Source organism: Chiloscyllium plagiosum, chromosome 11 (genome assembly GCF_004010195.1).
Source record: "Chiloscyllium plagiosum isolate BGI_BamShark_2017 chromosome 11, ASM401019v2, whole genome shotgun sequence".
Lineage (NCBI taxonomy): Eukaryota > Metazoa > Chordata > Chondrichthyes > Orectolobiformes > Hemiscylliidae > Chiloscyllium > Chiloscyllium plagiosum.
Window position 1 is genome coordinate 22422291 of NC_057720.1, and position 21239 is coordinate 22443529.

A 21239-nucleotide genomic window follows, 5' to 3' on the forward strand; every position below is an offset into this window, starting at 1 on the left:
CCCACAGTCCAAAGATGTGCAGGTCAGGTGAATTGGCCATGCTAAATTGCCCATAGTGATAGATGAGTTAGTAGGGGAATGGGCCTGGATGGGTTACTCTTCAGAGGGTCAGTGTGGACTTGTTGGGCTGAAGGGCCACACTGTCGGGAATCTAATCTAATGTGACAAACCGTCAGGTAGAAAAAAACTCGAACAATAATTAAGAAAATAGCTGAGAGTGTCAAAGTCTTGATCTCAAGTTTAAACTAATCCCTTTGCATTCATCATAAGTAACATAAGTTCAGACATAAATGTGAAGATAAAATAGATAACAATCCAAGATTCAAGTTCCAACCATTGACACTCTGACTGGCTGTGAAAGAACCGTTTAAAAACTGAAACAGTATGTGAATATCTGCAACACATTATAGAGAAGGATGAAACTCTGAGGCACTGGATGGATCTTCTTTCTGCATTGACATAACGGGCCTGACTTTTACTGCAACGTCAGATAGCAAGAGTCTGGAAATCTCCTTCCTCATGAAAAGTTCACCTTAATGGTGGGACCTCTAGTCAGGTGGAGGGAGGGGGGAAATGGAGAGTAGGTGTGGAGTTGAGATGCTGCCATAGATGCTGTTCAGAGGCCACTAAATGACTCCAGCTGCTTAAAAGGCTCACCGCAAATCTCTGTTACTTTGACTCAAAAATAAGAACCTAACTATTCTAATCTCATTTTCTTAATTAGCTAAAAAAAAAAGCATCCCCAAATCCCATGCCACTTCCATGACTACTCATCTGCCCCACTCATTCTAATGCCCCATTATAACTCCATGTCACCTCAATACCAACTCACGACAATCCAATCTTAACTGTGGCAACTTCTATGCTAACTCATCCAGTATTCACTGTGGACTAATCTCAGGAGTTATTGTGATGAAGCACAATAAAATTCCAGGCATCTATTATAGACTCTACTATATAATAAAAATACCTCCAGTCATGAATCCCCATTGAAATGGCTGAAACCCTCTGAAATATTCAAGCCCTTGTAAAAATAAGCAGTTGTATTATTGGCTTCATGTCAAAATCTGTTAATGACAATCCTTTTCAGCTGTCAATAAAACTGAGAACTTACAGCCTACTATCATCACACAGAGATTTTTATTTTTTTATTTCTTCTGGGATGTGGCCCGAATTTGTTGTCCATCCCCAATTGCCCTTGCACTGAATGGTTGAGTTCAGTATCAATCACATTATGTTGAGTCTACAGTCACATGTGGGCAGACCAGATGAGAGTGGCACATTTTCCTTCTCTGAAGGACATCAGTGAATCAGATGGGTTTTAAAATAATTGACTTTAGACTAAACAAAACAAGACTTTTTTTAAACAGTTCTTTTGTCAAATGAATTCAAATTTCACTACTTGTCTTCAGAATATAAGCCCAGGTCTCTGGATTACTAGTGGCAATAGTATGACAGCAACTGCTAATCATGAAACCAACAATCATTAATAATGATATAATGATAGTCATATGGATTATGTGAACAAACAAAGATCTTGTAAATGCTGGCAAAGCGTCTCTTTGATTCTCTCAGACACAGTTGTTTAGTTTTGTAAAGAGTTTGGCAAATAAATAACTTAACATCTTAAGTCCAGACAGTGGCAGGAGTCTGGAATGTGCTGCCAGGATAATGGTGGAGGCAAATACAATAGAGGGATTTACAGGGCTTTTAGATAAGAACATGTATATACAAGAGACATGGACCAAGGGTAGGCAGAAGGGATTCGCTTAATTTGGCATCACGTTTGGCACAACATCGTAGGCCAAAGGGCCTATTCTTGTGCTGTACAGTTCTATGGTTTGTATTCTAAATTTTTTCTTCTCTCACAGGCGCAAAAGGTTAGTAAACAGAATTGGAGGGCATGACATTGGAAGGGAGTACAGTATTTGGTTATGGCCTGAGAATTAGTTAACAGATGAAGAAAAAGAGGATAGGAATAAATAGGTCATTCGCAAGATGGCACACTGTTACCAATGGAGCATTGCAAGGATCAGTGCTGAATCCACAACTGTCCACAATCTATGTAAATGATGGTGAGCAAATATCATATTTCCAGTTCTTAATGACTTAAAAATTTTGAGAAGACAAGGAAGCTTCAAAGGAACCTGGGCACTCCAAGTGAATGGACAGATACATGACAGAGGAAATTTAACGTTAATGTTAAGTTAATGCTAGACAAAATAGACAGGTAGCATGCTTCATAGATAGGGTTTGGGCAATGTTGGTAACCAAAGACTTTGTTCATTAATCACGAAAATCTTGTACAGGTGCAGTAAGCAATTCAGAAAGTTTATCGTATACGTATGTTACATATAAACACAGGCGATAGGAGCAGGAGTAGGCCATTAAACTCCTTGAGCCTGCTCCACCATTCAATATAATCATGGTTGATCATCCCACTCAGTATCCTGTTCTCACTTTCTTCCAACATTCTTGAGCCCTTCATCCCTGAACACAAGGGGATTTGAGTACAGGAGCAAAGATAGATTCATAGAGTCATAGAGATGTACAGACCCTTCAGTCCAACTCGTCCATGCCGACCAGATATCCCAACCCAATCTAGTTACACCTGCCAACACCCGGCCCATATCCCTCCACACTCTTCCTGTTCATATACCCATCCAGATGCCTTTAAAATGTTGCAATTGTACCAATCTCCACCACTTCTTCTGGCAGCTCATTCCATACATGTATCACCCTCTGCGTGAAAAGGTTGCCCCTTAGGTCTCTTTTATATCTTTCCCCTCTCACCCGAAACCTATACCCTCTAGTTCTGGACTCCCTGTCTCAGGGAAAATATCTTGCCTATTTATCCTATCCATGCCCCTCATGATTTTACAAATCTCTATAAGGTCACCCCTCAACCTCCAACACTCCAGGGAAAACAGCCCAGCCTATTCAACCGCTCCCTAAAGCTCACATCCTCCAACCCTGGCAACATCCTTGTAAATCTTTTCTGAACCCTTTCAAGTTCACAACATCTTTCCAACAGGAAGGAGACCAGAATTGCATGCAATATTCCAACAGTGGCCTAACTAATGTCCTGTACAGCTGCAACATGACCTCCCAACTCCTGTACTCAATAAAGGAAAGCATACCAAATGCCTTCTTCACTATCCTCTCTACCTGTGACTCTACTTTTAAGGAGCTATGAACCTGCACTCCAAGGTCTCTTTATTCAGCAACACTCCCTAGGACCTTACCATTAAGTGTATAAGTCCTGCTAAGATTTGCTTTCCCAAAATGCAGCACCTCATATGTACCTAAATTAAAAACCATTTGCCACTTCTCAGCCCACTGGCCCTTTTGATCAAGATCCCGTTATAATCTGAGGTAACCTTCTTCGCTGTCCACTACTCCTCCAATTTTGGTGTCATCTGCAAACTTACTAACTGTACCTCTTATGCTCACATCCAAACCATTTATACAAATCATGAAAAGTAGTAGACCCAGCGCTGATCCTTGTGGCACTCCACGGGTCACAGGCGTCCAGTTTGAAAAACAACCCTCCACCACCACCCTCTGTCTTCTACCTTTGAGTCAGATGTCTTGTTGCAAATGTATCGAGCACAATACTCTCAGTGCAGTGTCATCATACATACATAAATGTATGTATGATGACACTGCACCTAGAGTATTGTGTACCGTTTTGATCTTCTTATCTAAAGAAAGATGTAGATGCCATAGAGAGAGGGCAAATGAGGCTAACTGCCCTATTCCTTGAAAGTGTGGAACAGTCTTAGGAAGACCTATGCACAGAACTTAAAGAAACTGGATCTGCGTTTTCTAGAGTTTTGAAGAATGAGAGATGATCTCATTGAAACTTAGAAATTCTTACATGAAATTCAAGGGTAGATGTAGTTAGGAAGTTTGAGGCTAGACATCGGGAACATAACATCAGAATAAGGGTCAAGCCATTTCAAACTAGGATGGAGAGGTATTTCTTCACTCTGAGGAGGTAAAAGAGTGAATGCGTTCAAGGCAAAAATCGAGAGATTTTTAGATAATAATAACAACAAGGAATATGAGGGTAGCACAGAGAACTGCTATTAATGTTGGTGACCAGTTATGATCTAACTATCCTGTACAGCAGCTTCAACAGGATGATTGTGCTTTTCCTCTTCCTGTGTCACTAAAGCAGACTCCTTTTCTCAGTTTTGATAGACCAACTGTTGAAATAGCTTTCAGCTGGACAGCTTGACAAAACGCAATTTCTCTTGCAGTGCAGTCACAAGTATTGCAAAGGTTTTCCAACTCCAACATTGTGAAATAAGGCTCTTATTCTTCGAATTCAGCAATAAATTCAATACCCTCACTGACTTCAAGTTTCCCTCATGCGTGAAGCATGTCGAGCTTCCTCTCCCTATTGGCAAAAAGGAGATCAATATGAAGGATTTAGCTACTCCAGAGCCTGCGACCAATGGGCTGTGCTGTTCCTCAAGATGTTCTGCAATTTATTTACAGTAATGAACTTCATGACAGCATTTAAACCACATGGATTCCATTAACCATGGGCTTACTGGTAGCAGGTAGTGAAAAAAGCTTCCCAAAGTTGAAACTCATAAAACCATATTTGTGGTTGACCCTTGCTGACCTTACTGTCTACTGAGAATGATCTCAATCAAGATATGGACCTCTCACAGCAACCTCAGGGTCTGCTGCAGCAAATACACAAAGGTTTGTCTTCAGAGTGTTGGAGCCTTAGTGAACAAAGCATATGAAGTCATTGTTCATTATTCTTTCTGTATTTGTTGTTCATTTTATTTTTATTTTTTGATTTTTATTATTTATTACTTAATAGAATTTGATTTAATTTCCACTTTTGTTTTAACCTTTGAGATGATAACTTTATTCTGCCATTTACACCAGAACTGCAGCATATTTAAACTAAAACAGTGGGGGTGGCATGGTGGCGCAGTGGTTAGCACTGCTGTCTCACAGCATCAGAGACCCTTTCAATTCTTGCCTTGGGCAACCGTCTGCGTGGAGTTTGCACATTCTCCTCATGTCTGCGTGGGTTTCCTCTGGTTTCCTCCCACAGTCCAAAAGATGTGCAGGTTAGGTGTACTGGCCATGCTAAATTGCCCGTAGTGTTAGGTGAAGGGGTAAATGTAGGCGAATGGGTCTGGGTGGATTGTGCTTCGGCGGGTCGGTGTGGACTTGTTGGGCCGAAGGGCCTGTTTCCACACTGTAAGTAATCTAATCTAATCTAATCTAATTACAACAGCATCTGACCCAGAGTGTGGTTTTCCCCAGCACAGCACTATCAACAACTAAATCTCTACTTGCTGCTCAACTTCTGAAAATTTACATGGTTCAAAGGGGTTTGAGGGTGACAACATAAAATAATCTACTCGCAGGCTTGTATCCACATTTAACCACTCTAGGATTATTCCCTTATTCTGCAACTATTGTCACATGATGCATTTTTGAGTGTATTCTCCATGTACAAGATCTGATATACAGTACATTTATAGTATGGAGCTACCTGTCCAAGTCTGAAATCTCATTCAAGCAAGACAGTGACAATCATCAAATGGCTACCATATACTCTCATTGTCATGGCCACCAGGTAGATAGATCTTGTCTTTTGGAGGCACTTAGCACCAAATGTTCGGGGCAAAGTTCACCATCTGTCCATTTGAGGTGCAGGGTGTTAAGGCATGGAATTTTTCAGTTTCCCCCATCTCCACTTTGAAAATTTGATGAACTAAATGGGTTCAATTTCCTTTCCAGTGCACACAATGCTGATACTCTGAGGGAGTACAATACTTGGTGACAATGTCTTTCAGACGCAGTTTCAAAGAAATGGCTAATATTTATCCTTGGCAAAAGTGAGGACTGCAGATGCTGGAAATCAGAGTCCAGATTATTGTGGTGCTGGAAAAGCACAGCCGGTCCAGCAGCATCCGAGGAGCTGGAAAATCGACGTTTCGGGCAAAAGCCCTTCATCAGGACTGAAGGTCCTGAGTTATCCTTTACCTATCACAACTGAAACAGATATTCTGAGCATTGTCTCATTGCAGCTTGTGGGAACTATGATGTGTTTAAATTAACTGTTGCATTTTTTTACATTATAGCAATGAGTACACTTCACTGGCTGGAAAGTGCTTAGTGGTTGTGAGAGCCAATTTAGCTCTTTCTTCCTGTCCTTTTGTGTGGTATTGAAAAGACTTGTTCAATAGTCTGTATCAAATATGGAATTCTAATAACCACTGTAAGTGTTGCATTACAGCACTGTAATTACACACAAATAAGGTAGTAGTGTTGTTAGTTCAAAAGAGAGAGAAATGGACAAACAAACAGAATAATGCCTTCACAAGGGAAAAGAAGCTGAGACTTTAAACAGCGGACCATTGAGGAATGAGGACAGAAAAGACAGTGCATCAAGACGAATAAATTTCAATAGATCAGGAACAAAGGCAGGGTAAGAGAGATGAAGGAATTCTAGCAATGAGGCGCAGACCGTGCAAAATAAATGTACTGTCAAAAGATATGTAATTGCACATTTGATTTGGAATTCAAAATGGAACTTGTTTTGTTATGCATATTAATAGAGCCAAAACTAAAAAAGAAAAAGTTTTACTGATGCATTTTTTCTTTAGACTGGCACCACAATATCCGAGCATAACACAAGAGGTTTCTCAACACTAGATGACACACTTTTCATCCTATCCTAGGGGAATTGTTACAAGTGAACCTCTTTAAGGCCACAGTTGAATTTGTCAGATCCTGCCTCTGGCTTTTAATTTTGTGAGCTTCATATAAGCTTGAACATTTCAGATTTAAAATGTTTTTACAGGGCTTCAAATGTCACAAGGTCAACTTGTAATGTCGGAAATAGCCTTGCAAATCCATTTTTATGACAATCTTTCTTTGTTGCTTTTAGTATCTTTGCCCTGCTGCTCTGGAAGAAAAGGAATTTAACATTGGAATTCAGATGGTGCACTACTGAATGAATTAAAAAGTCAAAAAGCAAATTGTAAGTATTCCTAACCATCAATTCCTTGGTTAATTGAATGAATGTAACTCCCAAGGACATGTTTTATTTTTTCCAATATTATTTTGTTCAGATGTCACAAATTGAAAAATGCATATCAAAATTACATTTATTTTTAATTAATATGTGAGCTTTCCTTTGAATGCAGCTTTGTATCACAATTCAACAAGCAATTATTTTTGCAATTTTTCAACAGTAATAGTTTGAAACAAGCATCTGCATTAATAGTGTCAATATTATTTGCTGCAGTGTATATTTATATTTGAGAAGACAATAGAGAATATTATTTATAGAGTCTTCAAAAATATAAATAATCATTGCCGTTTACAAGGTCAGACAACAAATTTGATGTTTTTGTGCATGGACCTTGCAATAAAATCATATGTATATAGAGAGTAGTTGTTGTAAATGCCACCTATATTGCAATGGGAGCTCTTATAGTTTCTGCAGCTCGAACGTACACTGTGTAAAGACTAACCCAAGAGGCATCCAAATGATTCTCTCAATGACTAATTGCAAATGCATCTTTCCCATTTTATTTATTTTTAATACCATTTAAAACAATTCCAGGTTTTATAAGACTTAGACTTCAGAAAGTGAAACTGTTGGAGAGGAAGACACATGAATAGAAAAGGTTTACAGGGACATGGACCAAATACAGGCAAGTGGGATTAGTTAATTTTAGGATATCATGGATGAGCTGGACTGAAGTGCTATATAACTTTATGACTCTACAATTCTATGACTCTAAGTACAGCTAGAAACAGACAATGAGCATTGTAGCTATGCCATCCAAAAAAACATTTTTCTATGGCTAATACATTTACAGATGTGTGTTCTCAACACCATTACTAAAAATAGCTCCCCTAATCCAACTCTGTGTGCACAGTTCTACTCATGACAACAGCTTCTCATTGGGAAGATAAGGAGTTGTGATGAAGAATCGCTTGTTGGAAGGAAGTCTTCAGGAGCACTCCCAAAATATTTAGGACGTCCATGTTGGACATCAAGCATCAATACAAGATCTACAACAGAAGCAAGCCGTTCAGCCCACCGAGTCTGCTCCACCATTCAATGTGATCATGGCTCATCTGATAACCTTCAACTCTAATTTCCTGTCTTTTCTTCATAACCCTTGATTCCCTTATTGATTTCAAATCTGTCTATCTCAGCCATGAATATATCAATGACACAGCCTTAACACCTCCCTTTGGTAAAGAATTGCACAGATTCACTACCTTCTGAGAGAAAAGTACCCTTGTTATCTTTTGCATAAAAGGGGAATGTCTTATTCTGAGTTTGCACCTTCTAGTCTCGGACCCTTCCACATGGGGAAACGATCTTTTCACAAGACCTGGATGTTTCAGTATGGTTGCGTCTCATTTTCCTGAACTCATCGCTCAATCCTTTGAGGATAGGAGTTGGGAATTCATGTTGCAGTTGCATAAGACATTGGTGAGGCTTTTTCTAGAGTACTGTGTCCAGTTCTGGTCACCCAGTTATAGAAAGGATATTATTAAGCTGGAGATGTTTAAAAAGAGATTTAACAGGGTGTTGCCAGGTGTGGAGATTTGAGTTATAAAGAAAGGCTGGATGGACTGGGATCTTTTTCCACTGGTGAGGAGGAGGCTTGAGAGGTGACCTTATGGATGTTAATAATATCATGAGGCCCTAGGATGGGGGATTTCAAGACCAGGTGACACATTATTAAGGTGAGAAAAGAGAGATTTAGAGGCATTTTTTTACACAGGGGGTGGTTCTCAGGTGAATAAACATCCTGAGCAAGTAGTATATGTGCGCACAGTTACAACATTTAATAGACATTTGGATAAGTACATGGATAGGAAAGGTTTGGAGGGATATGGGGCAGGAGCAGACAGGTGTGACGAGTTTAGTTTAGGAGTAAGTTTGGCATGGGCTGTTTCCATGCTGTATGACTCTATGACTATAAGTGTAGGACCAACCTACTAAACGTCTTCTCATAAGACAATCTCTCCATAGCAGGGATTAGCCTAGTGGACTGCCTTCAATGCCAGTGTACTTTTCCTCAGAAAATCCCAGGGCCCATTCCAAGCCACATGCGGTCCACACCCATGGACATAGACATCTGACATGTGCCAGCCTCTAAGAACCCTCATAGCACATTTGATGCATTTGCAATACATTTCTGTACTTCAATGATTCACCATGGCAACTACTATTTTAGTGCTGGAGTAAGGGTACTTCATGCTCAGGGACACACACTGAGATCATGGACTGGACCAGGTTATCTCTTTGGCCTGGTTGCTTATTTTCTTAGCAGATACCCAGTTTGAGCTTACATGGATGCTCACAGAATCACTGCGTTGACTTTTAGTATCTTGCCCCCTTAGCCAGAGATACTGGCCTCATTATACTGATGCATTGAAAGGCTGGTCATGGCATTAATCAACTCCAGATTAGAGTGGTGCTGGAAAAGCACAGCAGGTCAGGCAGCATCCGAGGAGCAGGAAAATCGATATTTCAGGCAAAAGTCCTTCATCAGGAATGAGGCAGGGAGCCTCTGGGGTGGAGAGATAAATGGGAGGGGGTTGGGGCTGGGAGAAGGTAGCTAAGAGTACAATAGGTAGTCAGGACGTGATTGAAGAGCTTGAGGGCAGAGGAGATGGCCTGGGGGTTGCAGAGACTCACTGAAATCCTTGTAGAGAGAGGAGGAGAACTCCTTCAAGATAGGCATCTTTGCAAGAGGATTCGCCAGTATCAACTCCATTAATCATTTCGCCATGAATCAACTCCAGAATTTGCCAGATCCACATCAGATGCATTATCACTTGCCCTTTATGCCTCCCTAGAATGTCTTCACACCAAGAACAGGCTACAGAAGAATCCTACTCATTGACTACAGTTCAGCCTTCAACACTATTATCCCTTCGAGACTGCTTACTAAACTTACTGATCTCAGACTAAGCCCCACTCTCTGCAACTGAATCCTCAGTTTCCTGACCCACAGGCCATTATCAGTGAAGATTGGAGACAATATTTTATTCTCACTAACTCTCAACACTGGAGACCCCAGAGGTGCGTACTCAGCCCCCGCATCATATACCCATGACTGTGTCGCCAAATACCAGACAAGTGCCATTTACAAGTTCACTGATGACACCAGCATAGTCGGTCGAATCTCAGATAGTGACGAAGCAGACAGGAGATGAAAGGCCTAGAAAAATGGTGCATTGAGAACAACCTAGCTATCAATGCCAGCAAAACCAAAGAACTCATTATTGACTTTTGGTGGGATGCTACTCGTGCCCCCCTACACATAACAACATAGAGGTGGAATGAGTGAAGACTGTCAAGCTCCTGGGAGTGGTCATCCACAACAAGCTTTCTTGGACTCTTCATGTGAATGCACCGGTGTCTTCTTCCTCAGGCAGCTGAGGAAATTTGGCATGACGGTAAATACACTTGCCAACATTTATAGGCACACTATCAAGAGCATTCTGTCCAGATGTATCACCACCTGGGATGGCAACTGTACCATTCAAGATCAATGATGGTTACAAGGAGTGGTGAACTCAACCCAGACAATTACAAAGGCCATCTACCAGACCCGTTGTCAAGGAAAGGCCGCCAGCATTCTTAAAGATACATCCCACCCTGTCAATGTTTTTCTACAACTTCTACTACTGGGAAGAAGGTACAGAAGCATGTACACGCACACATCATCAGCTTTCCAAAATAGTTTCTACCCGACTGTTGTTAGAATGCTAAATGGACTCTCAAACTCTTTACATTTGCCTGTACCTGTGTTTTAGTTTTTGCCGCTGTTTACCTATTATTTACTGATCTATGCTACTTAACTCTGTGATCTGCCTGTGTAGCTCGCAAGACAAAGCTTTTCACTGTGTCTCGGTACACGTGACAATAAATTCAATTCAATACAATTCATTGTTTTGCCATTTAGCACAGACACAAAACCAGGACACTTGTCAGGGTGGTTAGCAGTCCTTTGTGAAGTCAAGGGAGATAGACCTTACTCAGCAGCTTCTGTCACGCTAAGCCCGCAGCCTCCAATTCCAGGCCAAGAGTCAGCTACCCAGGGTAATCAGAGTCTGGATCCTCTCCTTATAAAAGGTGAAGAACCAAATGTCAGGCAGCACACCACCTGTCTTAAGTCTTTTTGCTCTGCTGTGGGCTGTTTTCCTGTTGGAATGAGAAAGAGGCAGGTGTGAAAGAGAGATGAAAATCGGTGCCACAGCTGTTACTGTTGGTGCAGGTGAGATGGTGTGTTCAGGAAATTTAGTTGGCATGCAGGATTGGTGTTATAGGGTGGTGAGAGTGAGCGAGGGAAGATGTTGCAGGCAATTGTGAGAGTGGTAGAGCTTGGTGGATGCAGTTGCAGAGTTAGAGTGAGTAAAAGGTGTTGGAGAATTAGTGCCACTTACACTGGCAGAGAGGAGAATGTCATTGACCCCCTTACTAAAGTGCTGTGCATTCCTCCAGACAGCTGAGACTGACTCGGGTGGCAACCTCTCACAAGGCTGGTGTTGTGTCCTCCACTGCCCATGTTAATGGAAGAGGTTGCCCCACCTCTGCACCATCGCCTCAAACTCAATTCCCCAGGTCACTGCCCACAAAGAGGGATGCCAATTTTCAAGCAATGGCAGGAGCCATGTCAGGATTAATAGCACTTGTCCAAGTGCACAATGGTCTTTTGAAGATGGTGTACTTGCCAGTGTTTCCAGTCCAATCCAGGATTTCCATCAGTTGCAAGGAGTAGAAAGGAATTAGAGTTGGACAAATTACGCACCATATGGATGGGGTGGATAATGAATTAGGTGCTTTTGATAAGATGTGATGTGAAAATTTGTTAGGCTTTACAGAGGAAAGTCCTTTATGAAACTCAACAAAACTGACACTTAACCAAAAAAAATATATGTTTCACCGCAGAGCTGTTCCACCCAACACCACTGTCTTGTATATCATCTTCTTGTGTTTTCACCATCTTTCAGCATTTTGAAAACCTATCTCCTTTCATCTACTTTTCTCCCATGCAAACAAATTCCATTCAGAAAGTCTCTCCACATTAATTTAGATCCTTCTATCTTGAATCATATTTGCTGTTCTTCTTTGAAATTTCTTTACCATATAAATAGCTCTATGAAGACAGAATAATCTAAAGTGCACAAACTGTTCCAAATATGGTCTCATTGATAATGTATTCATGGTCTGAATAACTTGAGCTGACATGATAATTGAATAGCCAATATGCACAGACATATCATTTTCCTTTTCTACTTTATTAATGGATAACATTTCATTCTGTTCAAGATTATGTGCCCAGTGCCACTGAGTCATTTCTGATGTTTAGCTACTTAATTTCTGCATATCTTTGAATGCTATCATTCTTTTATATACTAGCCAGTTGCCTACATGACTTTGTTTTAGTACATATTGGAAATATATATATTTGACTGGATCTGAAATTTACTCAGTTTTCACTTAATCAAAATTGAATATGAAGAGATAATTTACTGCTTCCAGTTTATATTTCCATCTTTTTCATTTTTCATGTTGCTTTTTACATTGGTTTAAATTCATATTGTTGTTATCTAAAAGATTCCTTTCAAAGTCCATATGAATTGGAGATTTAATACAAAAGGGGCGGTTTCCTATAATAATTATTAAAGCCTTTAACAAAGGAAATATTTGTACAAACACTCAATTCATGAATCAAATAGATATGCTAATATCTCTCTGAGCAATAATCAATATTCACCATTTTTGAAGTTTAGCAAACTGACTTGTACTAAGGTGTGTTTATCATTGTTTTCAAACTTAGTTTGGAAATGAACAATCTGAACAGCTGCTGAATGAAAACAATGGAGCCAACATTCCAAACCCATTCATACAAAGAAAGGATACCAGTTATTTTGGATAAACAATGTCACCCTGAAATAAAAGCTGTGAAGAAAATTGAAATGTGGAATAGGGGAGCTACATCAAGAATTATAGAAAAAAAGGTACAGGAAGCTCAAGAAGTTAGTACTTTTAACACATCTTGGAGGGAGATTAAAGGTCAGAGTAAATCATTTTAATAATATATAAACAGAGAGACTGAGACATTGGTCATTGAAAGGTGAATGCAGGTTGGACTACAATAGTTAATTGTTATAGTGGAGGCTGTGGACAAGATACCAGTGGTACAAGGTAAAAACAATGACTACAGATGCTGGAAACCAGAGTTTAGATTAGAGTGGTGCTGGAAAAGCACAGCAGTTCAGGCAGCATCCGATGAAGGGCTTTTGACCGAAACGTCGATTTTACTGCTCCTCAGATGCTGCCTGAACTGCTGTGCTTTTCCAGCACCATTCTAATCTAAACTACCAGTGGTACAAGGCAACCTAAGGGTAAATGACAATGGATCGATACAAACAGGGCTTTAGACACAATGGTGAGAGTGAACACTTTCCATACTGAGGCATCTTTATGATCCTCCATCTATATTGCATTCTACATCTCTTTATTTGGATAGAACTCCTCAGGAATGTCATTGAGGCAAGCACGGACTTGTATACAAATGGAGTTGGAAATCAAAAATGAACATTTCAAGATTATGACCTTCTGATGTTTTTTTTTTAATCTCCAATGCTATCTGACCCAATGAAAACACAGTTCCAACATGTTTAATTTTGTTTTATATCTAATACACTCTATGTTTCCTCATCTCACTGATGCAGCTTCAATATAGCCGAGAACCAAGCACTTTCAGAAAGTCAATGGTTTCAGCCTGCCAACCTAAAAGTGGCTTGTTTATTCCTGCTGTTTTCTGTCCACTAGCTAACCCTCAATCCATACTCTTACATTATTCCCTCCAGCCTTAACTCTGTGCAACCTCTTGTGTGACATCTTTTTGAAATTCTAAATATACAAATCCCCTGGTTTCCCTTTATCTACCCAGCTAGCCATTCCCCAGCTAGCCAGAACCTCTCAAACTCTAACAGACATGATTATATTTTTATGTACTGTCCCATGTTGATTCTGGCCAGTCATAATCTGATTTACTTAAAGTCCTCTGTTACCCTCTAAACTGCGCTGTAGCAACTTAGACTAATAGCACCTTGTTTTCTATCTTCCTCCTTTCTTGAATAGCAAACCGATATTTTCAAATTTCCAATCCATAGGCAGTGATTCATGGGACTGGAGAAATTAATGGGACTAAAAGTTGATCAGATCATAGGACCTGATATTCTGCATCCAGCAAGAGGTGGCTACATAGAGTTGATGTATTGGTGATTATCTTCCAAAATTCTCAGGTTCTGAAGTACATCCTATAGATTGGAAAGTAGTAAATGTCACCACAAGTTTTAAAAAGGGAATGAGACATCACAGAATTACAGAACCGTTAGCTTTATACCAATGGTAGAGAAACTGCTAGAATCTGTTGTAAAAGATGAGCTAAAAGGACACTTGGATAATAATGTTCTGTGTGCATGTAGACAGCATAGATTGGTGAATGGGAACTCATGTTTGATGATTTTGTTAGCGACTTTGAGGATGTGAGGAACAAAATTGATCAAGGAGAAGCAATGAGAACAGTTAGTGCTGAAGATGAGTCATACCAGACCGAAACGTTAACTCTGTTTCTCTCTCCACAGATTCTGCCAGACCTGTTGAGTTTCTCCAGTGTTTCTCTGTGTTTGTTTCAGTACTTGCAACCCCAGCTGTTACATGAAGTGGGGAATACATGTAACATTTCCAAATTTGTGGAAGATACACAGCTAAGTGGGGATATCTGTTTTGTGAGGAAGATATAAATCAGCTTCAGGAGGATTTACACAGGCTTAGTGAGTGGGCAAGAACATGTCTGATGGAATATAATATAATTCCTGAGCCACTAATAAATTCTAGTAGGCTCAGTGGTAAGTGGTGATAAGTGGCTCATTACTAGATGGTCTTGCTTAACATAAACAAAACAACTCATTAACCTCTAGCATTCAAAATCTTGGAACAGCTTGTCCCTGTAGCGTTCCAATTAAAAACTTTGCTGTCAATGAGTCTATATTTTTTTAAAAAACTTCCACCATTTAGAAACATGGGAAAGAAGGATGCCATTTAGCCCTTGAATCTGTTCCACCATTTAATTAAAGCATAACTTATCTATCCATTAACCACCCACCTAGTTTCCATAATCTTTGATTCTTTCATATCAAAAAATTATGAATCTCAATTTTCAATTGACTTTGCCCTCATCAGCTTTTTATTGAGAGACAGCTCCATATTTTGCACCCAATTGGCTGTCTACAGGTTAATGTTGCTAAATATCATCTGGGGAATTGGCAGTATGAGAATCTTCAAAGTCCAGTTTGCAACACCGAATGATTCTGAATCTCAATAAGGCACTGTGTAAATCGGAAGACCCCACTGCTTGCTTAACAACCCTTTCCAGAAGTTCACAGAACAGAACTCTTAAAATTGAATCTCAGTTTTCCCTCCCTTTCATTGGGCTCTGTTGAGCCTCGGTTTTGGTCAGCCACCTTCTCCATCCCTGCAGGCATAAATTGCTTACGCATTCAGATAGCTCTCCTCTCATGCCATAGTTGTGTCCCAGCTTAATAAAAATAATAGGGTCTATGGGGTTAGGGGCAGACCAACAAAAAAATCACTCACAATCGGTCAAAAATCACCCGAAAGTCTAACGCAAAGTATAGCACAGCCTGAATGAAGTTTGAAATCATATTTATTAATGAAACAGAAGTAAATTTAACACAGTACATTTACAAAATGTCAGAAAGCTGCTCTCTACAGTACCTCTCACAGAGAATTGCTTTGTCAGCAGCTAACATCAGCACATGCACGGCATGGGGATTGGCACATGCACAGAATGGCATGGGGATTGGCACATGCACAGAATGGCATGGATATTTCAGTGTGACATCAGCACATGCTCAGAACGGCATGGGGATTGGCACATGCACAGAATGGCATGGATATTTCAGCGTGACATCAGCACATGCACAGAACGGCATGGGGATTGGCACATGCACAGAATGGCATGGATATTTCAGCGAGACATCGGCACATGCATAGAACAAAGCGCGTGAACTGATCCCCGCTGAAATTGCGCTATTGCGAACAGAGGCAAGCATACTCCAAAATACTGTTCCCTAATTCTTCAGCGACGTTATAATTAAATTGCATTGCCAAAACATGAAGAACCTTTAGGTAGTTCTGAGGTGTCGGAATTCTCAAATCAAGTAATAAGCAAGGTGCCACAGGCAAAATTTAAATATTCAAATGAGCTAACCTTGTATTGTAATTTATGTGCAGCAACATTCAACAATTAAGGAGCAGTTGTCCCAAAGGCACTGCATCATTCGTGTATTTTTGACTCCATGCTCCCTACTGACTGATACACGGACTGCACTGTCTCTCCTGGCATTTGTAGCCTGTTTATTTGATCCTAATCTTTATTGTTGGGGTTCATGGCAGTATGAAGTAAGCTACAGGGACTCAAATGAGAAAAAGAACAGACAACAAATTAAGGACAAAATTAAGGTTCAAATCTATGAGTCATACAAGACGTGCTGTAATAACGATTGTCTATGTTTGGTATTGAGAAAATGTAAAGCAGATAAAAAGCTAAAATTCTTATCAATTCAAAATGCCTTAACTAATTATGCATCCATGTAATGTCTGTTCAGTTTGCACTTGTTTAAATAGCAGAGATGCTCATTAGCTGCAGTATATCTGTAATGCTTCAGTAAACAGTTTAATAGCTGTGATGTTTAACCAATTTCTGGAGTCTTTGTAATTTCAGCTTTAGCAGCTCATTAATGTTTTTTTCTGACAGTGTACAGATGATTTTACTGAAATTTGACACTGTTCATCTTCTTAAATACACTTCTCCCTCCTCCACACACACACACACACACACACACAGCCACAGTTTATACATCTATGATGAGGGACTGCTCAAATACAAATAGAATAGTCTCTACATCTCTACAATATAGGGTTAACAAGTATTGCTTAAAAGTAATCACTGTATGTACTTTTACATATTGCAATTTTTGGCACAGTTGTACAATTTCGATTTTTTTATTGCACTGAAGTGTGGCATTATCAAGGATTTATTATTGTCGCTCAACCAATCAGAATACAGGCATTTCTTTACCACAATAATCAGCATCACATCACCCATTAGAGAAACCTGGCAAATAAAGATAAGCAGAGCAACAGTAAAACAATGTTTGAGTAGCTATTCACATGGGAATATGGCCCAATCATTCAAGGTCGTTAAGGAAAATTCAAAAAAAACAATGCTGAGCATTTTCTAATTAAAATGTCCTAAACAATGTTCTTAGAATTTAGTTTTTTCTAAACTGATAAGCCATTCTCTAAATGTTTTCCTAATTTTTATTAGCCTTAATTCCTGGGGCAATAAAGTCCCAGACATGATTTTGGGGAAAGAAAATCCTTATTTTGTGCAGGAATGCTTGCAATAATGGAGGGTTTTCATGTCATTTTTACGGTTACAATTTGACTCTTTGGTGATGTAACTAAATTGTAAGGAATTTGGTTTATTTTCCTGTGAATGAAAACAAAGTCAGCTACATGAGACAAAAAAAGAAGTTGCTGGAAAAGCTCAGCAGGTCTGGCAGCATCTGTGAAGAGAAATCAGAATTTACGTTTCAGATCTGGTGACCCTTCCTCAGAACTGATATTAGCCAGCAAAATATGGTTTTATGCAGAAGATAGAATGGAGGAGGGGATAAGGAGTAAATGATAGGTGGAGATGGAGGTCAAAGAGAGAGAACAGTTAGACAGACAAAGGAGTGGATACCGATCTGGCTAGGAGAATGAATAGCTGTTAATGGAGACTGTTAGTGGCTAATAATAGGTAGTGTGTAATGGCAAGCTATGTTATAACAAAGCTTGTTGTGTGAGGTAGGGGGCTAAGACATAGGAGAGTTCAGGCCCTAAAATTATTGAACTCCATATTGAGTCTGGAGGGCTGCAGGGTCCCCAAGTACAAAATGAGGTGTTGTTCTTTCAGCTTGCACTGAGCTTCGCTGGAGCACTGCAGCAAGCCTGAGACAGAGATGTTGGCCAGGGTACAGAGTGGTGTGTTAAGGTTGCACGAGAGGTATGAGTGAGTATATTGTGTCAGAACAGATGACAGGGTTAAACAATGCTTACAATTAGACATGTATAGGTCAAATGTGGGTAACGTTTTGAGAAATATATTTGTACATATAGCCATCTTGCAGTAGTCGTGTGAGATCCACCTTTGTTGTAAGTGCTTTCATTTTATGTTGTAGCAGCCATTAAATCAATTGCATGAAACATGATATTAGAAATGTGAAGTTGAGATTGAGTGAATTTTCTGAACAGCGCAGGAGCAGCTACTATAAAATAAATAGATACCCATGAAGAATTAAAACTGTACCCCTGCAATTTTGAATTGCTGGGTGAGTCAGAATGGCTGTGAATTTTCCCAATCCTGCTGTTGTGGAAATGAAAGGAGCTATGAGAGAGAATTGGAGTGTCCCTTCCACACATAACATAACTGCAGAATTGATTAAAAGATTGAGCAGATAAGTTTATCAACCCTGTTATCGGTCCTGAGGATAGCATGCTAGAAGCTGTATTGCACTAAAACTAACTGAGGAATGATGAATCCATACAGTAAAGATTTTGAAAGCTTTGAAAATATACTTTCAACTTTCTATTAGTGTTGCTTCTGAATGGTACGTGCTCAACATCACAGAATGGGGAAACAGGGAACCTTGATCAGTCTAACCTGACACATCTTGCTGAATCATGAGAGTCTGAACAACTGACAGCTAGTGTCATCAGAGATATGGTTATTACAGGTACAAACAATCCTGCTGTGAGTGACATCTGCTGAGAGGGAGGAAACACATTATCAGGGAAGCTACCAACATGTGTAGAATCCCTGAAATGATCAATCATCAGCTAATATGGGTGGCACAGTGGCTCAGTGGCTAGCACTGCTGCCTCACGGCATCAGGGACCCAGGTTTGATTCCTGCCTCGGGAAACTGTCAGCGTGGAGTTTGCACATTCTCTCCGTGCCTGTACAGGTTTCCTCCGGGTGCTCCGGTTTCCTCCCACAGTCCAAAAATACGTTGGTCAGGTGAATTGGCTGTGCTAAATTGCCAATCGTGTGAGATCCATTAGTCGGGGTAGGGGAATGGGTCTGGGTGGGTTACTCTTTGGAGGGGCAGATGTGGACTTGTTGGGTCAAAGGGCCTGTTTCTATACTGTAGGGAATCTAATCTAATCATAATATATATCAAAGGGTAAATGGATGAGGGTTTGCATTATGTTGAGAGACAGTCCATGCCAAACAAAGACAACATATTGGGAAAAATGTGAGATTCTTACAGAAAAGCCAGCATAAGGATCAAGGCCAGGAGACAGAATATAAATAACTTGGAAAACTGAGGTAATTTTTTCAATAAGCATGAATAGCAAGAGATGATCTTGGATGCGAAGAAGTAGAATTATATTCATAGAGGTAAGAAATAACAAGATGAAGCAGACACTGTTGGGAACAAAAACAGAAATTGCTCAAAAAAGCTCAGCTGGTCTGGCAGATTCTGTGGAGAGACTACCAGACTTCTTTGACCTCTTGGCCTACCAACACAATGAAACAGCTACTAATGAACCAAAAGGACCCTGTACCAACAACCAGCAAATCAAATGTCATATACACATCCAAATAATTTATATAAATGACACCAGTGACCTGTGACCAGTGGCATGCCACAAGGATTCATGCTGGGTCCATTGCTTTTCATCATTTATATAAATTATCTGGATGTGAATGTAGGAGGTATGGTAAGTAAATTTGCAGATTGCACCAAAATGTATGGTGAATTGGACAGCGAAGAAGGTTATCTCAGAGTACAATGGGACCATGATCAGATGGGCCAATGAGCCAAGGAATGGCAGATGGGGTTCAATTTAGATAAATGTGAGATGTTGCATTTTGATAAGGCAAACCAGGGCAGGACTAATACACTTATGGGTAGGTCTTGGGGAATGTTGCTGAATAAAGAGACCTGGGGTGCAGGTGCATAGCCCCTTGAAAGTGGAGTCATAGATAGACAGGGTGATGAAGAAAAAATTTGGCAAGCCTGCCTTCATTGGTCAGTGAATTGAGAATAGGAGTTGGGATGTCATATTGTGGCTGCACAGAACATCGGTGAGGCCACAATTGATACTGCATTCAATTCTGGTCGCTCTGCTATAAGAAAGAATGTTAGACCGTAAGGCCATAAGGAGAAAGTGAGGACTGCAGATGCTGGAGATCAGAGCTGAAAATGTGTTGCTGGAAAAGCGCAGCAGGTCAGGCAGCATCCAAGGAACAGTAGAATCGACGTTTCGGGCATAAGCCCTTCTTCAGGAAGACCATAAGACATAGGAACAGAAATAAGGCTATTCAGCCCATCAAGTCTGCTCCACCATTCAATCATGGCTGACAAGTTTCTCAACCCCATTCACCCCGTAATCCTTGATCCCCTTGACAATCAAGAATCTATCTAACTCAGTTTCAAATATACTCAATGACCTAGCGTTCATAGCCTTCTATGTGGTGAATTCCACAGATTTGCCACAGTCTAGCTGAAGAAGTTTCTCCTTGTCTCCATTCTAAAAGGTCTGTCTTTACTTTTGCACAACTTCAGAAGGTGTCAGGGAACAGCTCTGAGACACATGCACCAAACAATTCCAGCGTCCTGTGGCCAACCACTTCTACTCCCCCTCCCACTCCAGCAAGGACATGCAAGTCCTGGGCCTCCTCCACTGCTAAATCCAAGCCACCTGACGCCTGGAGGAAGAACATAGAACATAGAACAATACAGCACAGAACAGGCCCTTCGGCCCACGATGTTGTGCTGAACATTTGTCCTAGCTTAAGCACCCATCCATGTACCTATCCAATTGCCGCTTAAAGGTCACCAAAGATTCTGACTCTACCACTCCCACAGGCAGCGCATTCCATGCCTCCACCACTCTCTGGGTAAAGAACCCAACCCTGACATCTCCCCTATACCTTCCACCCTTCACCTTAAATTTATGTCCCCTTGTAACACTCGGTTGTGCCCGGGGAAAAAGTTTCTGACTGTCTACTCTATCTATTCCTCTGATCATCTTATAAACCTCGATCAAGTCACCCCTCATCCTTC

At 40.4% G+C, this 21239-nt stretch overlaps 1 protein-coding gene and 1 long non-coding RNA gene across 6 annotated transcripts in view; one reads left to right on the forward strand and one right to left on the reverse strand.

The window, feature by feature from the left end:
* Positions 1 to 21239, reverse strand: part of LOC122554210 (dihydropyrimidine dehydrogenase [NADP(+)]-like) — a 735384-nt gene that overhangs the window by 343855 nt on the left and 370290 nt on the right. The window lies entirely within an intron of this gene.
* The window catches only part of LOC122554211, a 301535-nt gene that overhangs the window by 180876 nt on the left and 99420 nt on the right, over positions 1 to 21239 (forward strand). For 3 of the 4 annotated variants that reach the window (XR_006312931.1, XR_006312935.1, XR_006312932.1), the window contains exon 3: positions 6932 to 7024. This is a non-coding gene — a long non-coding RNA (uncharacterized LOC122554211). Of the gene's footprint in view, positions 1 to 6931; positions 7025 to 7612; positions 7700 to 21239 lie in introns of those variants that run through there. The other variant, XR_006312933.1, reaches the window with a different exon arrangement.